Below are 21,618 nucleotides of genomic sequence, written 5' to 3' on the forward strand. Positions count from 1 at the left end.
CAGGCAAGCAGAAAGGGAGAGAGAGAGGGAGGGAGGAAGGAAGAGAGGGAGGTTAGATTTATGGTGTAGATATGTCATTATACTTACCAGTTTATTGAAATTAGTTAAAAACATATTGAATATATTTTTTCTTTTTTATAAACGAAAAACTACAGTGCCAGACTGTTCTTTTAAAGACTGTCTAAAAAAATCTAGCATGCTGTGTGTAACCACTGCTTTATATAGAAATATATGGCAAACTTCACAAAGAAAAAGAAACACGAAAAGTCACCCAGTAAGAGCCTCAAACTTTCCTTCTACTATCAAAAGAATTCAGAAAGGTTCTGACTTAGCTTAGAAATCTGTATAAAAATAGATAAATGAGAAACAAAAATAAAAGCCTGCTTTGAAATACTATTATGAGGGAGAACATTGTGAAATTAGATGAGAACTTTTCTTCACAGAAATTATACCTGGTAACAATGTTAAGTTTTATCAGAAAGAAAATGATTTTAGTGCAGATACAGTTTATTTGAAGAAACACCAGAAGGATTTAAGCAAAAGGTATTCTTGATTCTGCGTATATCATTTTATGTATGTTTATGTATAAAACGGCAGCTGTACTGTTGTGGTACAATTCTTGCTTGAAGTTGATTCTTTCAAAATGCAAAAATCAGTTGTTGACATTCTTAAATACCCAGCTGTTAAAAGAGAGCCAAAACTAGGATTGCCTGTTTATATAAGGTTTAAGTGAAATTAGGTAGCTTTTCCTTTCAAAATTTTCCAAATATTGATTCCTTCTTATGATATCTGACAAAATTCATGATATGCTTCAGATAATTTGTAGTATAACCTCTCTTTTTCATTGATTAGAATCATTTGGTGTATTCTTAGTGATATGTAAAGGAAGCTGCAGGAGTAATTATAAAGCACCAAGTTTTTGAAATTCTGTGAAAATATTATTTCTGTTTACTCTAAGATACTGGTTGATTTCATATAAAGGCTTGTATAGAACCCTACAAATGTGATTGTGTGACTTACCGTGTGCACAAATGAGTTCAGTGAATAGTTTGAGAACATGAAAGTGTTATCTAGTGATGAACTATAGAACTATTTTAGATGCTGGGGTGCTAGCTGAAAGTGATGTATCCTATCCTAGAATCTACATTTCTCAGTCAAAGTTTGAAGAATTCACATCTGAATTCATTCTAAACCCTGTTTAGAATCTTGCAAATGAAAGAAGTTGGCCAACATGACCATTGGCCATAGTGGCCGGGAATTTTGATAATTGTATCCTGATACATTTGGAAGGCAGCATGTCTTCATAGAAAAACTGCTATGAATGAAATATATTTATTTATTTTTATTTATTTATTTTGTCACAACATAATATAAAAAGGATTATATAGTATATAAACATATATATGAGTAAATATTAGGAGGTATAAGCATCAATATATATATAGGAAGAAGAAAAGAAAAAAACAAAAACAAAAACAATAGGACATGAACGGTAGGCACGTTTGTGCGCTTATGCACGCCCCTTATGGTCCTCTTAGGAATGGGGTGAGGTCAATAGTAGAAAGTTTTTGGTTGAAGCTTTTAGGATTATGGGAAGAGACCACAGAGTCAGGTAAAGTATTCCAAGCACTGATGATTCTGTTACAGAAGTCATATTTTCTGCAATCTCGATTAAAGCGGTTAACATTAAGTTTAAATCTGTTGGTTGCTCTTGTATTGTTACAATTAAAGCTGAAGTAGTCTTTAACAGGAAGGACATTACAGTTGATGATTCTATGAGTTAAATTTAGGTCTTGTCGAAGGCGACGGAGTTCCAAGTTTTCTAGGCCTAGGATTTCAAGTCTGGTGGGATAAGGTATTTTGTTGTTTTCAGAGGAATGGAGAACTCTTCTTGTAAAATATTTCTGGACTCGCTCAATTGTATTGATGTCAGAGATGTGGTGAGGGTTCCAAACAGGTGAGCTGTATTCTAGAATTGGTCTAGCAAATGTTTTATATGCTCTGGTTAGTAGTGTAGTGTTTTTGGAAAAGAAGCTACGAGGATTAGGTTTACAACTCTTAGAGCCTTTTTGCTATGTAGTTACAGTGGGCTTTGACACTTAGATCATTTGACATGAAAACTCCAAGGTCTTTAACGGGTGGTGTCATCTGTAAGGTAATGTCCATCAAGTATGTACTTAGTGTTTGGGTTCTTTTTTCCAATATGTAAGACTGAGCATTTGCTGGTTGAGATCTGGAGTTGCCAAGTTTTAGACCAAGTGGTTAGATGATCAAGGTCTTTTTGGATGATAGATGCATTGTCTGTGGTGTTAAATAGTTTGACATCGTCAGCAAAGAGAACACAATTACTTGCGATATGGTCACAAAGATCATTAATGTATAGTATGAAGAGTGTTGGTCCAAGGACGCTGCCTTGAGGAACGCCACTCTTGACAGGAACAGGATTTGATAGAGCATTGCCAATTTTGACCACTTGTTGTCTGTTGGACAGAAATGCAGATATCCATTTGTGAAGGGGTCCTGAAATGCCATAGGATTTTAGTTTTAGGAGAAGTTTATCGTGTACTACTGAGTCAAAAGCTTTGCAGAAGTCTATGTAGATTGCATCTATGGTTTAGATATATAGCATCTATATAGTTAGACTGTCTTTGATTTCTCATTCCCCTATCCTGCCTTTGCATTGAATTTTATTCACAATTTTATTACCTCAATTTTTATTAAAATAATAGACCTACCTAGTAGCTATCTACTTCTGCTTTCTATTGACCTGTTTGTTAATTCTAGTAGATGCCACTCATAATGATTTCTGCATAGATTTGTTCTGGGAAAAACATGTCAGACTGGGAATGGCTATAGCATTTAATATGTGAAAACTAAACATGTATTTGTTTCCTTGGTAACATTACACATTAATACACAAAAGTGTGGGATTTTTTCTTTTTTACTGAGGAGTTCTTTCTCTCCACCAAGGGCATTTTTTTGTGGGACATTATTTTTTATTTGTATTTTTCAGTTTAGAAATGAATTGTCTTTGTTTGTAATTCAGAGTCTTATAACAAAGCAAAAACAATGATGGCAACAAGTTCCATTAATAGGACATGAATGGACTCAATAAACTGAAGTAGAATCTCAGCTATACAAAAGCACTTATAGTGGTGGCCAAAATTGTGGAAACCTTTTGGGAACAGTGTATTTTTGAAGTTTAATGGCTAATAACACCACATTTTTTTGTGTAGTACCATAAAATTATATATAAATGGAAAGATAATTTAATCAAGAATATAATGCAACAAAGGTTGTTCAATTACCTGTATTCTATGAAAAGTTAAAGCCAAATAACCAGAAAAAGGAAGCATAACTTGCTTAAGTTGATATCAGGTAGCTTTCCTTCATCTGATTGTAGCCAATGAGCATGAATGTTTAGAGACTCAATCAGATATCATCTTGTTTTGGCAATGAGCCAATCAGATCACAGTAGGATTCAGTTACTGATGTCATGTATTGAAGCTGAGAGAACATTTGTCAATGTGTTATGTTATCGCTATCAAGTTGGTTGGGGTTTTTTTGTGTTCTTTCATTTAGTATGCTTGTAAAACATAATAAAATTAAAGTAATAGTGCAAAGAGTTGACTGGTCACCCAGAAAGTGATGTAAAATAGCATTATTAAATGTACAAGGCTACATTTATAAAGAAATTAGAAGAAAATTTGGTGGAAACTTAACCAGAGGTGGCATTTCTAAGTTTTTGAAGAGGTATAAGGAGACTCAGTCACTACAAAACCACACTGGTAAAGGCAGGAAAAGGTGCACAACAGCAAGTGATGATAGAAGAATTAAGAGACTGTGCCTATGTGACAGAAGAAAATCATCTGGGTGTATACAAGACGAAATGGTGCAATGCAATGTGAAGTTGAGTGCAAGGACTGTTCAGTGCAGACTGCAGGAATTAGGCCTAAAATCTAGAATTCCATGAAAAAAGCCACTTTTATCTCTCAGACAAAGGTTGAAAAGCATTACATTCTTGATTAAATTATCTTTTCATTGACATATAATTTTATGCTACTACTCCAAAAGAAAGTGGTGTTAATAGCCATCAAACCTCAAAAATACAGTTTTCCCAAAAGGTTTCCACAATTTTGGCCACTACTATAGATGGATCCAAAGTGGAAGAATTCAGTGCTTAATCTATTCTTGATGGATTTACACTATAATAAATAAGTGTATTTACTTGAGAGCAGATTTTTATGGGAAATGAAATAATGTTTTGAAGAAACAAATAGATAAAAAAGGTAAATGGCCATATGCACAGCTTGGAAGAAGGTGCATCTTACTTTAGGTTTATCACTATTGACCCAAGTGGCCTTGGTGGGCTGGAAGACTTTTTCCCAGCTTTAATTGATTTCTCAGCTGAAGATTTTCCAGGATAAGCCTTGGCAACAATTCACATTCTAATAACCTACAGACTGGTTTTGTATAAGATTACTCTTGAAAAAATACTTCAACAATTATATAGAATTTGGTAGTGAGAATGCCAGCCAGTTTATTTAGATAAAATCATGTCACAACAAATCCCAAACAATGTCAATGTCCACAAGGTCAAAGGTCATTTGCATGTTTGAAGACCTGTGAAAATGTAAATTATAAGTAGTGAGAAATGGAATTAATGTTGGCATTTCCTGTGCAGTGTCACCTGTTCTCTGAAACCAAACTAGAAAAGGAGCAGAATTGTTAGAAGATAGCCAGGCAATACATTATTCTCTGTGATATTTCAAAATTACCACCTATAAAATCTTCTCAAATTTCAAATTCATCAGCTAGTATGATCAAAAAGATCTGAAAAATACTTGATCAGGGATGTAATCAAATTAAGAGAGGACAGGAACTGGAAAGGGCTGGCATGTTGATAATTTAAATTGCAATTGGACAAATGGAAAGGACAAGAGGGTGATCTTGGGACTGGAAACTAACATCAACAGAAATGAAATATATTTGATATACATTTCACTTACATATACAGGATATATAGGACAAAAATGATGGATGGAAACTAATCAAGGAGTGAAGCAACCTGGAATTAAGGAGAAACTTCCTAACAGTGAGAACAATTAACCAGTGGAACAGCTTGCCTTCAGGAATTGTGGAGGTTTTTGAGAAGAAACTGAACAGACACTTGTCTAAAATGGTATAGGGTCTCCTGCTTGAGCAGAAGGTTCTATTAGAAGACCTCCCAGGTCCTTTCCAGCTTTATTCTGATTGAATGATATGCTTTTTAAATAAAGACAACTGAGTAAGGACATCATACTTAATGCACATCCTGTAAAGGGCAGTCATGCAGAAGAAGGCCACAGTCTGCACTCTATTGTCCCAAATTACAAGTTGTGTAATAAAGGTGTTAAATATCTGGAGGCTGTTTCTAGCTGGTTATTTGAAGAAACCTTCCAATTGTAAGAATTAACTTACTAGTAGAAGTAATTAACTGGCAGGATGAATTTAGATTCTTTGTCTCAGCATGCCTATTTTTATTTTCACCCATCTCCTTCCACTTATGACTGTATGACTGTAACTTCATTGCTTGTATCCTTACGATTTATATTGATATTGATTGTTTCCTGGTTGCTTATTTGTACCCTATGACTCTCATTAAGTGTTGTACCTTAAAAGAAATGTATCTTTTCTTTTATGTACACTGAGAGCATATGGACTAAGGCAAATTTCTTGTGTGTCTAATCACACTTAATAATAATAATAATAATAATAATATTTTAATTTGTATACCGCCCTTCTCCCGAAGGACTCAGGGCGGTGAACAGGCAGATAAAATATACATACATACAATAATTAAAAACATCCCTTAAAAAACTAATTTAAATGCCCAAAATATTAAAAAACGTACTTCCCCATAAAATCACAGAATTTTAAAAACCCATCCAATAAAAATAAGAATCAGGCTAGTCCAGCCATACGGAATAAATAAGTTTTAAGTTCGCGGCGAAAGGTCCTAAGGTCAGGTAATTGTCGAAGTCCGAGGGGAAGTTCGTTCCACAGGGTGAGCCCCACAGAGAAGGCCCTCCTGGGGCCGCCAGTCGACACTGTTTGGCTGACGGCACCCTGAGGAGTCCCTCACTGTGGGAACGTACCGGACGATGGGAGATAGAAGCCGGCAGTAGGCGGTCCCGTAGATAGCCGGTCCTAAGCCATGGAGCGCTTTAAAGGTGGTAACCAATACCTTGAAGCGCACCGAAAACAACAGGTAGCCAGTGCAGTCTGCGCAGGATAGGTGTTATATGGGAGCTCGAGACCGCTCCTCAATAACCAGCGCGGCCGCGTTCTGAACTAGCTGAAGTCTCCGGTGCTCTTCAAGGGAGCCCCATGTAGAGAGCATTGCAGTAGTCCAGGCGAGAGGTAACGAGCATGAGTGACTGTGCATAAGGCATCCCGGTCCAGGAAGGACGAACTGGCGGATCAGGCGAACCTGGTAAAATGCTCTCCTGGAGACGATCGTCAAATGGTCTTCAAAGGACAACCGACCATCCAGGAGCACGCCCAAGTTGCGTACCTTCTCCATCGGGGCCAATGATTCACCCCCGACAGACAGCCGCATCTGCAGCTGACTGTACCGAGGTGCCGCATCCACAGCCACTCCGCCTTGGAGGATTAAGTTTGAGCCTGTTCCTCCCCATCCAGACCCGTACGGCCTCCAGACACCGGGACAGCACTTCGACAGCTTCACTGGGGTGGCCCGGGGTGGAAAAGTACAGCTGAGTATCATCAGCGTACAGTTGGTATCTCACCCCAAAGCCACTGATGATCTCACCCAGCGGCTTCATATAGATGTTGAACAGGAGGGGTGAGAGAATCGACCCCTGCGGCACCCCACACATGAGGCACCTTGGAGTCGGTCTCTGCCCCCCTGTCAACACCGTCTGCGTCCGATCAGAGAGGTAGGAGGAGGACCACCGATAAACGGTGCCTCCCACTCCCAACCACTCCAACCGGCGCAGCAGGATACCATGGTCGATGGTATCAAAAGCCGCTGAGAGGTCTAATAGGACCAGGGCAGAGGAATAACCCCTATCCCTGGCCCTCCAGAGATCATCCACCAGTGCGACCAAAGCTGTCTCCGTACTGTATCCGGGCCGGAAGCCGGACTGGAACGGGTCTAGATAGACAGCTTCATCCAGGTACTGGGGTAGCTGACATGCCACCACACTCTCAACAACCTTCGCCGTGAAGCGCAGATTGGAGACTGGCCGGTAGTTCCCTAAAACAGCTGGGTCCAGGGAAGGCTTCTTGAGGAGGGGTCTCACCACTGCCTCTTTCAAGGCCGCGGGAAAGACCCCCTCCCGCAAAGAAGCATTTGTAATCCCCTGGAGCCAGCCTCGCGTCACCTCCTGAGTAGCCAGTACTAACCAGGAGGGACACGGATCCAGTAAACATGTGGTGGCGTTCAGCCTACCCAGCAACCTGTCCATGTCCTCGGGAGTCCATGTCCTCGGGAGTCACTTGGCCAATAAAAAGTTCTATTCTATTCTATTCTATTCTATTCTATTCTATTCTATTCTATTCTATTCTATTCTATTCTATTTTTGAAGTATGGTTTTCAGCGTGCTCCTCAAAGGCCAATTGCTACCTTTGGATAGGAAAATGTGCATCCCTGATTTATGGGAGTTTTGCTGGAGCTGAATCTTGTGGATTTGTCTAGCAGCAGATGAAAGCTAGTTACAAAATATTGTACATTATCTTCCATAGTTCCAAGACCTCTTATTATATGTGTGACCAGCCTTTGGTGGACATCCTATAACTCTTCTCACAACAATAGTTTTGTAATATCAAGGACAGATAATTCAGGTATGTGTAAATCATACCTGCACATTATTCCTACTCTCAGACAGTTTTGTCTGTGGATGTACCTACAGTATGTCTTGGCTTTAAAAACAAATGAAACTTTTGTGTAAGCAGGACAAACCAAGCAAGTGAGAGTGTTGTGCTTTCAAAACTAAATGAAAAATCTGAAGAGGATTTATTAGTGAGATTTCACTGTTTTAGCAAAATTGCTTGCTTGTTGGAATATATGGTGGAAATACAGGTAATACTCTAACCACTTATAAAGCAAGCTTCTTTCTTGCATCTCAGTTGTCTATATATTGGCATACTTCTCTGGCTTTAGGATGAGGTTCCATGTGGGGTTACCTATCCCTGAAGGAGCAGGGATGGAATTGCTGCCCAGATGAGCAGTCAGGCAGTGAGTTCTGGCCAGTGAAGTCTCTGTGAAATATAAAATAAAATCAAGAAAACAATTGATGGCAGAGGGACACAGCTGTCAATGCTTTCATTATTTACCAGAAAGATTTAAAGTATAATTTATTGTATTGAACATTGGAAGACATTGGAAATTTTGAAAAAGAATTATGTACAAATGATGAACATTTTATTGTTAAATTGTATAACCATATTTTGAAATTTGAAACAGAAGAGGAGTAATGAACAATAAAGAGGGTTAAATTTTTGATTGTTATGTAAAGATGGAACAATGGGGAGAATGTTGTTGAAAGAATTGAAATTTAGTCTATATTATAATCTTAAAGACAATTTTAATAAAATGATGCACCATTGATATATGATACCACAAAAATATTTAGAATATATAAAGATATTTTAAATTTATGTTGGAAATTTTATCATGTTTGATCAATGTGCATAAATGCTACTAATTTGGGTTTCAAATACATACAGTGATTCAGATTAACATTCAACTGAAACCAGAACTTTTCCTTTTGTAACTGATGGATAAGAAGCTAGAAAAAGGTCATTAAATACTGTCTTTATATATGATAACTGCAGTGATATCATTGTATGCACAAAAAATGGAAACATCTGGCAATACCTATGACAGAGGAATAGTTGGTAAAAATGACACATAGAAAAAGTCAAACTGACTTTGCTCTGTCTCCTTCCCCACTTCGGATTAACGAGCTGGCCTTCAGCCAGTGGATTCATGGCTGTTATCAGTCCTGGCAGAGAAATCGCAGCTGCCTGCCAAAGTTCAAACAAATGACTCACGTAGCAAGACTTTCAGCTCTTTTTGAAACGGTTCAGCTAAACTTTTGCTTCCCGTGGAGTGAGAGCAGTCCCAAAGCTCCTTATATGTCCTGTGGCAGGAGCCCCACCCTTCCCTTTGATGATGCCGCCTCTCTAATCTTCTGAAATGTGGGTCAATCCAAGCCTGATTATTATTATTATCAGCTGGGTCTGAAGACGTAGCCTGGGGAAGGGAGGAATCAGGGGATGATGGCCTCATTACGTCCTCCGACTGGCCTGGTTCTGGCTTTTGGAGCTGGGCCAAAGGAATCAGTGCTCCCGAGGTAAGCCTTACCGGCCCTTCCCCCTCACTCTCGGAGTCACTTTCGGGCATGGGGCCAGGTTCGGGAGCTGGAGTCACAACAGACTTATTTGATTATAGAAAAAACTATCTACCATTTATTGATGACTGGAACCTCTCATGGACTTTTTGCATAAAATGCAGACAAATGTACTTATGATGATAGTTTGAAGATTAGACAGGAAAAATTAAAAAAGAGAGAGAGAGCAATTCATAATTGTACTTTATATCTTTTTCATCCTTTTCCATTTTTCTGCTACTATTTTTCTTTTTGCAAGTTTAGTTTTTCCTTGTTCCTTTTTCCCTTTTCTTTTTCATTCTAGTTTTTGTTTTAGTCCCTTTAAATTAAAATATAACATTTTCAATAAAATTATATATTTATAAAGGAATACTCCTGATTACAAGTCTTAAGATACAGTGTAAATACATTCTTCATGGGAGATAATAATTTATTGCCACTGATATACTTTATCTACTTCATTAAAACTTGCAGAGGCATTAAATCTTGTGGTGACATATATCACAAATCTTGTATGCATATATTTATGTTTCCTTGAGGAACTCTAGATGGCAGACATTGTACTCCCTGTCTCCTCCAATGCTTTCCTTCTCAATAACTTGTAAGGTAAAATGGATTGAGAGAATGATTGGTTTGAGTTTTCATGGCGTGAAATAGGTCTCTTCAGTCCAGTGTCTTAACCACCTCACTACTGGCGTCTCCTGCAAACTCTGCAATGAAATAGGATGAGCAGTGCTTCAAAAATAATGTGTAAAGTTCTCATCAGGAGTAAATATGTTGCTCCAGGGAGTAGAAAATATTTTCTAACTGCACAACAAGGGAAGGATTTATATTGATCTATAATTGCGTATTATGATCTGGCAGATGTATTGCCAACAGGATGTTTTTTCAGCAGTGCTATAAAATGAGTTTTGGAATCATATATACATGTAAGCAAAGTTGCTTCTCTTGCCACAGGGGAAAGAAGGTTAGTACCAGTGAGGAGACAAAAATATGATCCTTCTCTCATTAGGGTTTTATCACAGATTTGTACAGCAATGAACGATTGGGAATGTTTAAATTAATTTCTTGCAATGAAAGGAGGTGAATTATTTTTTTGAATACACCAAAAAAAAAACAAACAAGTTTTGTGTATCTATCAAATTAACCACAATTATTAATAATATCTTACTAAAAAGAAGGCATCTTTGGAAACTTGGTGAATGATCATGTTTGCCACAATTTTATGAAGAAAAGCACAAAGTACACATTTTAAACAATAAACTTCTAGTTTATCAACTTTTCCTTTATAGTAACTTTTCTCACTGTAGCAGATTTATTTGTTTATTTATTGATATACCTCTCCAGAATCCAAAGATTTTTAGTGGTTTACGGTTATAAAAGCATAAAAGAATACAGATAAAAACAGAACAGATTCAATCAATTGCAATGTTGGCACAATCATCAGGCAATGCCAATCAACAAGAAACAACTTCAGCTTTTAAAGAACTTTTGGAATAACTACCTTTTAAAGTAAAGTCAAGATAGTCACCAATCACATCTCTGGGGCAAGCCAGTTTCATAAGGTGGGAACAATCACTGAAAAACATCTTCTGGCAGTACTCCAATCTTTTATTTATGAACTGGAACAATACATAAATAATAGAGAATACCATAGGGAATACTAACTTGGTTCTACTAGCAGGTACCCAACTATCATGTCTTTAGGGCCTTTAAAGATCAAATATAGAAATAATTCAGTTGAAATGGTTGATTCAGTTGACCTATCAGCAGTTGAGAAATAATCCAGTTGACCTATCAGCATATAGGTACTGCATTCTGTATTGGTTGCAGCTTCTGAGTAATCTTCAAAGGTACCATGCAGTGTTCATTACAACCATCAGCAGTAATAATAATGGCATTATTTTTCATTGCCAATTTCCCCAATACCCATAAGGCTACAATTGGTACACCAGCAATAGTTGGATGAAGAGCCTAATTGCCACAATTTTCTCATGCTCATTCAGCAGTAGCTGTGAGTCCCCAAGGAGCCTGAATCAGTAGTCAGATCCCTCAAGAGTCTAGATGATACCCTGGCACCAGGGCACCAGATCACTAGATGATCCCTTAACAAATAGCAAACAAGTTTTGTGTATCTATGAAATTAACCACAATTATTAATAATATCTTACTAAAAAGAAGGCATCTTTGGAAACTTGGTGAATGATCATGTTTGCCACAATTTTATGAAGAAAAGCACAAAGTACATATTTTAAACAATAAACTTCTAGTTTATCATCTTTTCCTTTATAGTAACTTTTCTCACTGTAGCAGATTTATTTGTTTATTTATTGATATACTTCTCCAGAATCCAAAGATTTTTAGTGGTTTACGGTTATAAAAGCATAAAAGAATACAGATAAAAACAGAACAGATTCAATCAATTGCAATGTTGGCACAATCATCAGGCAATGCCAATCAACAAGAAACAACTTCAGCTTTTAAAGATCTTTTGGAATAACTACCTTTTAAAGTAAAGTCAAGATAGTCACCAATCACATCTCTGGGGCAAGCCAGTTTCATAAGGTGGGAACAATCACTGAAAAACATCTTCTGGCAGTACTCCAATCTTTTATTTATGAACTGGAACAATACATAAATAATAGAGAATACCATAGGGAATACTAACTTGGTTCTGCTAGCAGGTACCAACTATCATGTCTTTAGGGCCTTTAAAGATCAAATATAGAAATAATTCAGTTGAAATGGTTGATTCAGTTGACCTATCAGCAGTTGAGAAATAATCCAGTTGACCTATCAGCATATAGGTACTGCATTCTGTATTGGTTGCAGCTTCTGAGTAATCTTCAAAGGTACCATGCAGTGTCCATTACAACCATCAGCAGTAATAATAATGGCATTATTTCTCATTGCCAGTTTCCCCAATCCCCATAAGGCTACAATTGGTACACCAGCAATAGTTGGATGAAGAGCCTAATTGCCACAATTTTCTCATGCTCATTCAGCAGTAGCTGTGAGTCCCCAAGGAGCCTGAATCAGTAGTCAGGTCCCTCAAGAGTCTAGATGATACCCTGGCACCAGGGCACCAGATCACTAGATGATCCCTTAACAAATAGCAAACCAATTTGTTTGGATTCTTCATCAGATTGTTTCTCATCACTAGACTCTTTTGAAAGAAAGTGAAAATTGTTTGCTGCTTTCTAGCATGATTTTACAATTTCCTAGTCTAGACTACAACTCTGCATTTTCTGGATTGTTCCCAACCCAACTATTAACTAAAACCAACCCTCATTATTGATATTATTCATGAAACTGATTAGTTGTGATTGGTATATCAGAAGCTTGAGACCTGTTAACTCTTGCAGTGTCAAAACTAAAATAGTTGAAAATTTTATATCCTCTTAAGGAGCTATAAGGAAGAATGAAAATGTTAAACTCTTTTGCTATGACTTCCATTTATAATTGCGTAATTGACAATATTGAGTCTCCTCATGCCAGGAGAGTCAAAAGATCACTCTGAATTGTCAGTGTGATGCCAATATATGTCAGTGCACTTGACAATGCCCCTTTAGTATTTGCAGGTTCCATGCCCAGGTTAATTTTATCTTTTAAATATGTGTAATAAAAAAATATATCTCAGTGTAGTACAAATACCAGCAAGTCCATTATTTCTATGTAGACCACATTCTTAGGAAATAAGGCAGAGGATATATGCAATACAATGGTTTTTGTGAAACTGTATTTATTTCTCCAAAAATTAAAATAAATTGACGTTAGAGATTGGGAGGTATGGAGAGAAGCGGTAGATGGAAATACTGGTGAGCAGCCTCAAAAGTCTGAGCAGCTTGATAACCATTTTGAGAGAGTATGTATAACACATTCTCAGAATTATAAACATGTCTACTAACCCAGGGGTCCCCAACCCCTGGTCTGTGGACTAGCACCAGTCAACGGCATGCCAGCAATTGGGCTGTGCAAACAAGCGAAGCCCCATCCACGGAATGCAGACAGCTTGCAAAACCATGCCCCCTCCAGTCCACGGAAAAACCTCTCTCCATGGAATGGATCCCTGGTGCCAAAAAGGTTGAGAGCTGCTGTACTAGCCCTTATAGGAATCATGCATTTTAAATTAATGTGCTGTATTTCCAATAATCATGAGGATCATATAGGAGAAAGTCAACAGGAAGCTAGAAATCCAATTCATTTCCTTAGTAGTTTAGAATCCACCTTGTGCCAGAATGCATTGTGCTTATCTTATGATAAATTCTATTAGACTTTTTCTTTACTACTGGTACAATTTTGGCACCTTTTTTTTCCCCAAACAGAAGATCTGTTTTTAAAATATAAACTTGCTGTGTGCTCTGCTCTTCTTAATGGGCTCTATTGCTTGAGAGGCAATAACTGCTGCTGGGAAAATATTGGCATTGTTTGGCTCGTGCTCAGTAGAAACCAAAGAACTCTCTTCTCTAATTCCAAAATAGGTAGCGAGAAAGTACCCATTCATTAACCGAAGAACCATATTTCCTACTCTTTCACTGATCACTGATCTCAACATCTCTACCATAGCTGTTATTTGGAATAACCACCACCTTCCCCTTTGACATTAATATCTTTTATTCAGAAGGATAAAGCATGTTCAAGTAGATGAAGGAGTTTCTTTTTAATGTATAGAAAAACAGAGGTTATTCAGTTATCATCTCATATCCATTCCGCTGTTTAAGCAGCTGGGTTCCTTTCTCTTTGCCAATGAAGTAGTATGATTTTCTTGGATATTCAGATGAGAGACAAAATCATCTAGCTATGGATCTGAACTGCTACAACTCCCAATTATCAAATACACACTTTTTTTCTTTTAGAGAAAAGGAAGATGATGCAGAGTTAAAGAAGCTTGTTTAAAGGCATGGGTGCATAAAAAAGTCTTCACCTAATAACCCAAAGAGGGTTTATTCCATATCTCACTATTTAAACACTGACAGGAGTATTCATTAACTTTCATGATTTTGTAAGTGATATCAGTGGGTGTTAGAATTACTGATAGAAATACTGTTGCTAGCAAGGTTGAAATGAGAGAGAATAAAACTAAATGTAATTCAGGAGTAAAACTAAATATAATGTGTGGAAATTATGGCTAGAGATATTCTGCCTGGATGAAAGAAGCCAACCATTAAACCTAAAAGAACACAATTTCTATCCTGTTGGACATGGACACAATTGAAGTTTGGGTACCATTTGGAAGGCAGTTTAAGAAGAATAGTTTTAAAATTGTGAAAGGAACGAGGCAGGGGTGTCCTTTATCACCTTTATTGTTTATCTTGTCTTTGGAACCATTATTGGATAAGATAAGAGAGTTAAGGGAGATAGAGGGTATTAGAATTAGAAGACATGAATATAAAGTGAGAGCATTTGCAGATGATTTGGTGATTATGTTGACTCAACCTATAAATTCAAGTGTATATTTGTTGGAAATAATTAACCAATATGGAAAGGTCTCAGGATTTAAAGTGAATCAAAATAAAACAAAAGTGATAACCAAAAATATGACTAAGAACCAGAAAGAAAAATTAGAGGAAATAATAGGATTTGAAATTGTAAAAAAAGTTAAATATTTAGGAGTTTTTTTTACCTCATCAAATGTGAAATTGTATAAGAATAATTATGACGCTTTATGGAAAAAAATTCAGAAGGAAATGAATACTTGGAAAAAATCACAATTATCTTTGTTGGGGAGAATAGCAGCTATAAAAATGAATGTTTTGCCTAAATTCTTGTTCTTGTTTCAGATGATACCAATAATTAAGAAAGATAAAAATTTGGAAGAATGGCAGATTGGAATTAATAAATTTATATGGGAAGGGAAAAAAGCGAGAGTCAAAATGAAAATAATGCAAGATACTCGGGAAAGAGGAGGATTAAAAATGCCTAATTTAAAATTGTATTATGAAGCAGTTGTTCTTTCTGTAATAAGTGATTGGTTTAATTTGACAGAGGAAAGGATTTTGAATATAGAAGGTTATGATTTATTATATGGTTGGCATGCATATTTATTGTATGATAAGAAAGTAGATAAAGCTTTTAAGAATCATGTGTTGAGAATTTCTCTTTTGCGTGTCTTGAAAAAAATATTATTATAAGTTAAATTATAAAATTCCTATATGGGCAAGTCCTCGGCACGCAGTAGAGAATATAAATATAGAACAGGAACAAGAAATGATTACTTACAAAGATCTTTTATATAATGAGAGGGGAAATTTACAACTAAAATCTTTGTATACATTAAAAGAAGAAGGGAGGAATTATACGTGGTTTCAATTTCAACAGTTAAAGGCTAGATGGAAAGAAGATCAGAAAATTGGTATTATTCAAAATGAAGAAAATTTGGTTAAACAAATTAGAAATCAAACCCAGGGGCATATAAAGAGATTGTAAATGTGTTGATAGAAATAGATTCTGAAGGAGATTTAATAAAGGATTGTATGATAAAATGGGCACAGAATATTCAGGCACCAATAATGTTGGAAACATGGGAGAAAATTTGGGTTGGAAATGTTAAATTTATGCAAGCGCAGAACTTAAGGGAAAATTTTTATAAGATGTTTTATAGATGGCATTTAGATCCTAAGAAATTATCATGTATGTATCTAGATATGCAAGCGAAATGTTGGAGATGTAACTGTGATGATGCTACATATTTTCATGTATGCTGGACTTGTAAGAAAATTAAGTCTTTCTGGATAAGAATTTGGTGGATTATGCAGAATGTTTTGAAGAAGAAGATAAAGTTCCTGCCGCAATTTTTCCTTTTGGGAATAACAACAGACTGTACGGTGATTGAGACTAAATTGATTTTGAACTTAATAACAGCAGCAAGACTGTTGATTGGACAATATTGGAAGAAAAAAGAATTACCTACAATAGAAGAATGGCAGATTGGAATTAATAAATTTATATGGGAAGGAAAAAGCGAGAGTCAAAATGAAAATAATGCAAGATACACGGAAAGAGGAGGATTAAAATGCCTAATTTAAAACTGTATTTTGAAGCAGTTGTTCTTTCTGTAGTAAGTGATTGGTTTAATTTGACGGAGGAAAGGATTTTGAATATAGAAGGTTATGATTTATTATATGGTTGGCATGCATATTTATTGTATGATAAGAAAGTAGATAAAGCTTTTAAGAATCATGTGTTGAGAATTTCTCTTCTGCGTGTCTGGAAAAATATTATTATAAGTTAAATTATAAAATTCCTATATGGGCAAGTCCTCGCACGCAGTAGAGAATATAAATATAGAACAGGAACAAGAAATGATTACTTATAAAGATCTTTTATATAATGAGAGGAAATTTACAACTAAAATCTTTGGATACATTAAAAGAAGAAGGAGGAGTTATACTTGGTTTCAATATGGACAGTTAAAGGCTAGATGGAAAGAAGAACAGAAAATTGGTATTATTCAAAATGAAGAAAATTTGGTTAAACAAATTAGAAATCAAACCAGGGGCATATAAAGAGATTGTATACTGTGTTGATAGAAATAGATTCTGAAAGAGATTTAATAAAGGATTGTATGATAAAATGGGCACAGAATATTCAAGAACCAATAATGTTGGAAACATGGGAAAAATTTGGGTTAGAAATGTTAAATTTATGCAAGCGCAGAACTTAAGGAAAATTTTATAAGATGTTTTATAGATGGCATTTAGATCCTAAGAAATTATCATGTATGTATCCAGATATGCAAGCGAAATGTTGGAGATGTAACTGTGATGATGCTACATATTTTCATGTATGGTGGACTTGTAAGAAAATTAAGTCTTTCTGGATAAGAATTTGGTGGATTATGCAGAATGTTTTGAAGAAGAAGATAAAGTTCCTGCCGCAATTTTTCCTTTTGGGAATAACAACAGACTGTACGGTGATTGAGACTAAATTGATTTTGAACTTAATAACAGCAGCAAGACTGTTGATTGGACAATATTGGAAGAAAAAAGAATTACCTACAATAGAAGAATGGATATTGAAAGTTTCTAATTTGGCTGAGATGGCTAAAATCTCAGCCTTCTTGAAAGACAGTACTCAAGAAAAATATCTAAATGAATGGAAGAACTGGACTGACTATATTCAAAATAGATATCAGATTAAGAGATATCAGATTGCCTTTGAATGAAGGATGTCGCTTCTGATTTTAACGGAAGAAGTCAGGTTTTATTAAAGAGAAGGATTATAATTGTGTTAGTTTCCAAAAATTGAATGTATGAATGTTTGTTTATTGAACTATACCTTGTGTTTGCTCCGGGAAGTCGGGGGGAGGGGGGTTTTGGAGGGAGGGGGGAGGGAGGGGGAAAAATTAATTTGTTTTTGTAAAACTTTTTCAAAAAAAAAGAAGAATTTTCACCAGCTGATCAAAAGTGATGATATAACTTGACTAAAGAGGCAAAACAAAGCTGACTGTGTGAATTCCCAGAAAGAAAAGTCAATAGCCAGAATATTTATTTACTAATACAATATCTACTAATTTATTTACTAATACAATATCTGTATACTGAAGAATTTGGTGAAGAATTGTAAACACATGCTAGCAAAGTTATGCTCAAAATCCTACAAGCTAAATTCCAGAAGTATGTGGACAGAGAACTACCAGAAGTGCAGGCAGGATTTCAAAGAGGCAGAGGAACTAGAGATCAAATTGCCAACATATGCTGGACCATGGAGAAAGCTAGGGAGTTCCAGAAGAATATCTACTTCTGCTTCATTGACTATGCTAAAGCCTTTGATTGTGTGGATCACAACAAATTGTGGCAAGTTCTCAACGAGATGGGAGTACGAGACCATCTTATTTGTCTCTTGAGAAACCTATATGTGGATCAAGAAGCAACAGTGAAAACTGAACACGAAACCATTGATTGATTCAAATTTGGAGTTCAGCAAGGCTGTGTACTGTTGTCCTGTCTATTTAACTTATATGCAGAGCACAACATGAGAAAGGCGGGGCTAGATGAATCACAAGTTGGAATTAAGATTGCTGGGAAAAATATCAACAGCCTCAGATATGCAGATGATACCATTCTAATGACAGAAAGTGAAGAGGAACTAAAGAGCCTTCTGATGTGGGTAAAGGAGGCAAATGTTGGCTTGAAACTCAACATTAAGAAAACTAAGATCATGGCTTCTGGCCCTCTCAATTCCTGGCAAATAGATGGAGAAGAAATGGAGGTAGTGACAGATTTTATTTTCCTGGGCTCCAAGATGGGGACTACAGCCAAGAAATTAAAAGACGCTTGCTCCTGGGGAGGAAAGCTTTGGCAAAGTTAGACAGCATACTAAAAAGCAGAGACATCACCCTGCCAACAAAAGTGACTATAGGCTATGGTTTTCCCAATTGCAATGTATGGCTGTGAAAGTTAAACCATAAGGAAGGCTGAGCATCAAAGAATTGAGGCCTTTGAATTCTGGTGCTGGAGAAGACTCCTGCAAATCCCTTGGACTGCAAGGCGAACAAACAAGTCAGTCCTAGAGGAGATCAACCCTGACTGCTCTTTAGAAGGCCAGATCCTGAAGATAAAACTGAAATACTTTGGCCACCTAATGAGAAAGAAGGACTCACTAGAGAAGAGCCTAATGCTGGGAACAATTGAGGGCAAAAGAAGAAGGGATGGTAAAGGATAAGGTGGCTGGATGGAGTCATTGAAGCAGTTGGCATGAGCGTGTCCATAGGGTTGCGATAGGTTGGACATGACTTTGCAACTAACAACAACAACACCTTGCAATGAGTGAGATGTGCAGGAGTTAGATTAACTAATCTAAAGGTTAGAATATTTTTCATTAGGGCAAAAACTGGCTCCCTATTCTTTTAAAATAGAGGTATGAAAGAAAAGCTGAGATTGTTGTGAGTTTAAATACTATTGTTTGCATGTTCTTCAACTCCCTGTGGGATTTAAAACCAACCCATTTTTTACTTCAAAAGTTAACTCAGAATCTCTCAGTATAATCAATAAATGCAAATACATTTTTTCCTCTTGGGGAGGCCACACTGTTGTTTGTCTTGACCTTTCAGAAGTATAAAAGATCTTTTTTTCTTTCCAGGTCATTAAAGATATGGTCAATGTTTTATAAAATATTTTTGTGTGATATTTAGTCAACAAAAGAAAAGATCTCTTTTCTGATAATGGAATAAGAAAAAAAAATTCTAAATCAGTTAATAGATTATTCTAGTCTACTGTAACTAAGGGCCACACAGTAGCTTCCACCAGCAGCCATAATAACACTTGTAATGGCAGAAGCTACCCATGGCTTTATTCTCATAGCCAGGAATATTATTATTAGCAGTTCATCTTACTTAGAATTTTTACAGTTCTGTGGAACATATATTTGGAAACCATAGGTTCCCATCCTCAAGAAGATAACGTCCTAATTTCATTACCCGTTAAAATAAATTTGCATCATAATTTTGCATTAAACAATTGCAAAAGAAATTACATTTTCCAGGTGGGAAAAATGAACGTCCTCCCGCTTTATGAGAACTCTTTCAAGAGTCTGTAAAAACAAAAAATCTAGTTGATGGGAAATACAGAAACAGAAAGAAAATATTTATTAAAAACAAGCTCTTAATAAAAAAAAACAATGCTTATAAACATTGTTTTAAAAAAACAATGTAAAATTCAGAGGCAAGGCAAAACAAAAATCAATAGCTTTTTCAAATGCAGAAAATTTAAAATTGAGAAGAAAGTACTTCGAGAAACTGAGAGATCCTTTTAATTAGACTAGAAATACAGGAGCTCAATTTAAAATGTCTTCCTGAGGCACCAGTTGGTAGAATCCTCCCTTTTCAGCAATACTTTTTGATTCAGGTCATAAAATCTCTATGATGCACAGAAGTCATTCCACAAAGGCAGTGAGCAAAGAGTTTTATATCTAACTAAAAATTAGCCATTAGAGGGAAATCATTACCTTGGGGTCATGTTATTGTAATAAGGTTTATTCCTAGTGCCAGTATTTAAATTGCCCTAGCATTTAGGGAGAAAAGAATACATAAATGATATCTCAAGAATGTAGTAATTTGGGAAAGTATGAATGAGTAGAGTCAAATGTTTTTATGAATTTTATATAGATAGTAGATATTTAGTGTTCGAGATGTTGACCACATTGCTAACTGATCATGATAAATATTACAAACATTTTACTGTACATGTTTTTGCCCAAGATCTCAGACCTATTTTATTAAGTCTGGGACTGTGGACAAGCAAGAAGCAATTATGATCTTTGCTTGAGTGTTTTCACTCAAAGGATAATCAATTTCCTTTCTTTCACAATTTAAGATTTTTTCCAAGCTTAATTCTGTGAACTTCCAAAAGAAGAAAACTTGAATGCTGAAAGTAATGTAATTGATCGTCCTTTGGGTGAAAACACTCAAGCCAAGACAGATTTATGAACCAAAGGAACCAACATTTAAGTATAGTCCCCGTATGTGCAGATACTATTAGCTCCTGTGAATCCAAGCACGTCTAAGATCATTGCTTCATGGGAAGAATTATTTTTCTACAAAGATGGACTTCTTAGAAAATACACAGTCCCTATTGAATGATACAATTGATTTAAGATGATGGAATAAATGATGTAATAAGATAAAATATTGATTTAGAATAATTTACATGAAATGAGAGAATAAAATACTATAGTTAATTCAAGGATCAACTGATTAAAACATTTGGATATATAACAGATTGAGAAAATGTAAGATTAGACAAATTAATGATATGTATATGTTGAAATTGCACAAAAGATTTGTAACCAACCTACTGACACACTGTACTTGGATGGAAGATGTTTTTATGTTTGTTTGTATTAAAAAATAAAAAAGTTTTCAAAAAAAAAAGAGAAAATACAAAGTCCCATTCTGGCTTACTAAAGATGTATTATTTATTTTTGTCACGATTTTTAGATGTGTAACTTTGACATTTAGGAAGAACATTAGATACTAGTCACTCCGAACTTTGGCACCTTAAGAATTTCTGCCATAATCTATAGGTAAGGAGAATCATAGACTCATAGAAATGGTACGTGCCATGTAAGTTATCAACTGCAAACATTCAGTTAAAGTGTTCCCAAGTGATGGCTGCCTAGCTACTGCTTGAACTCATTCAAAGGTTGTTTGGTATCTTACTCAGTTATAATAGTTCCATTGCTGAAAATCTTCCTACTATTATGGTAGTTTTCTTTGCTTTCA

The sequence above is a fragment of the Ahaetulla prasina genome, chromosome 6, assembly GCF_028640845.1.
Source record: "Ahaetulla prasina isolate Xishuangbanna chromosome 6, ASM2864084v1, whole genome shotgun sequence".
NCBI classification, from domain to species: Eukaryota; Metazoa; Chordata; class Lepidosauria; order Squamata; family Colubridae; genus Ahaetulla; species Ahaetulla prasina.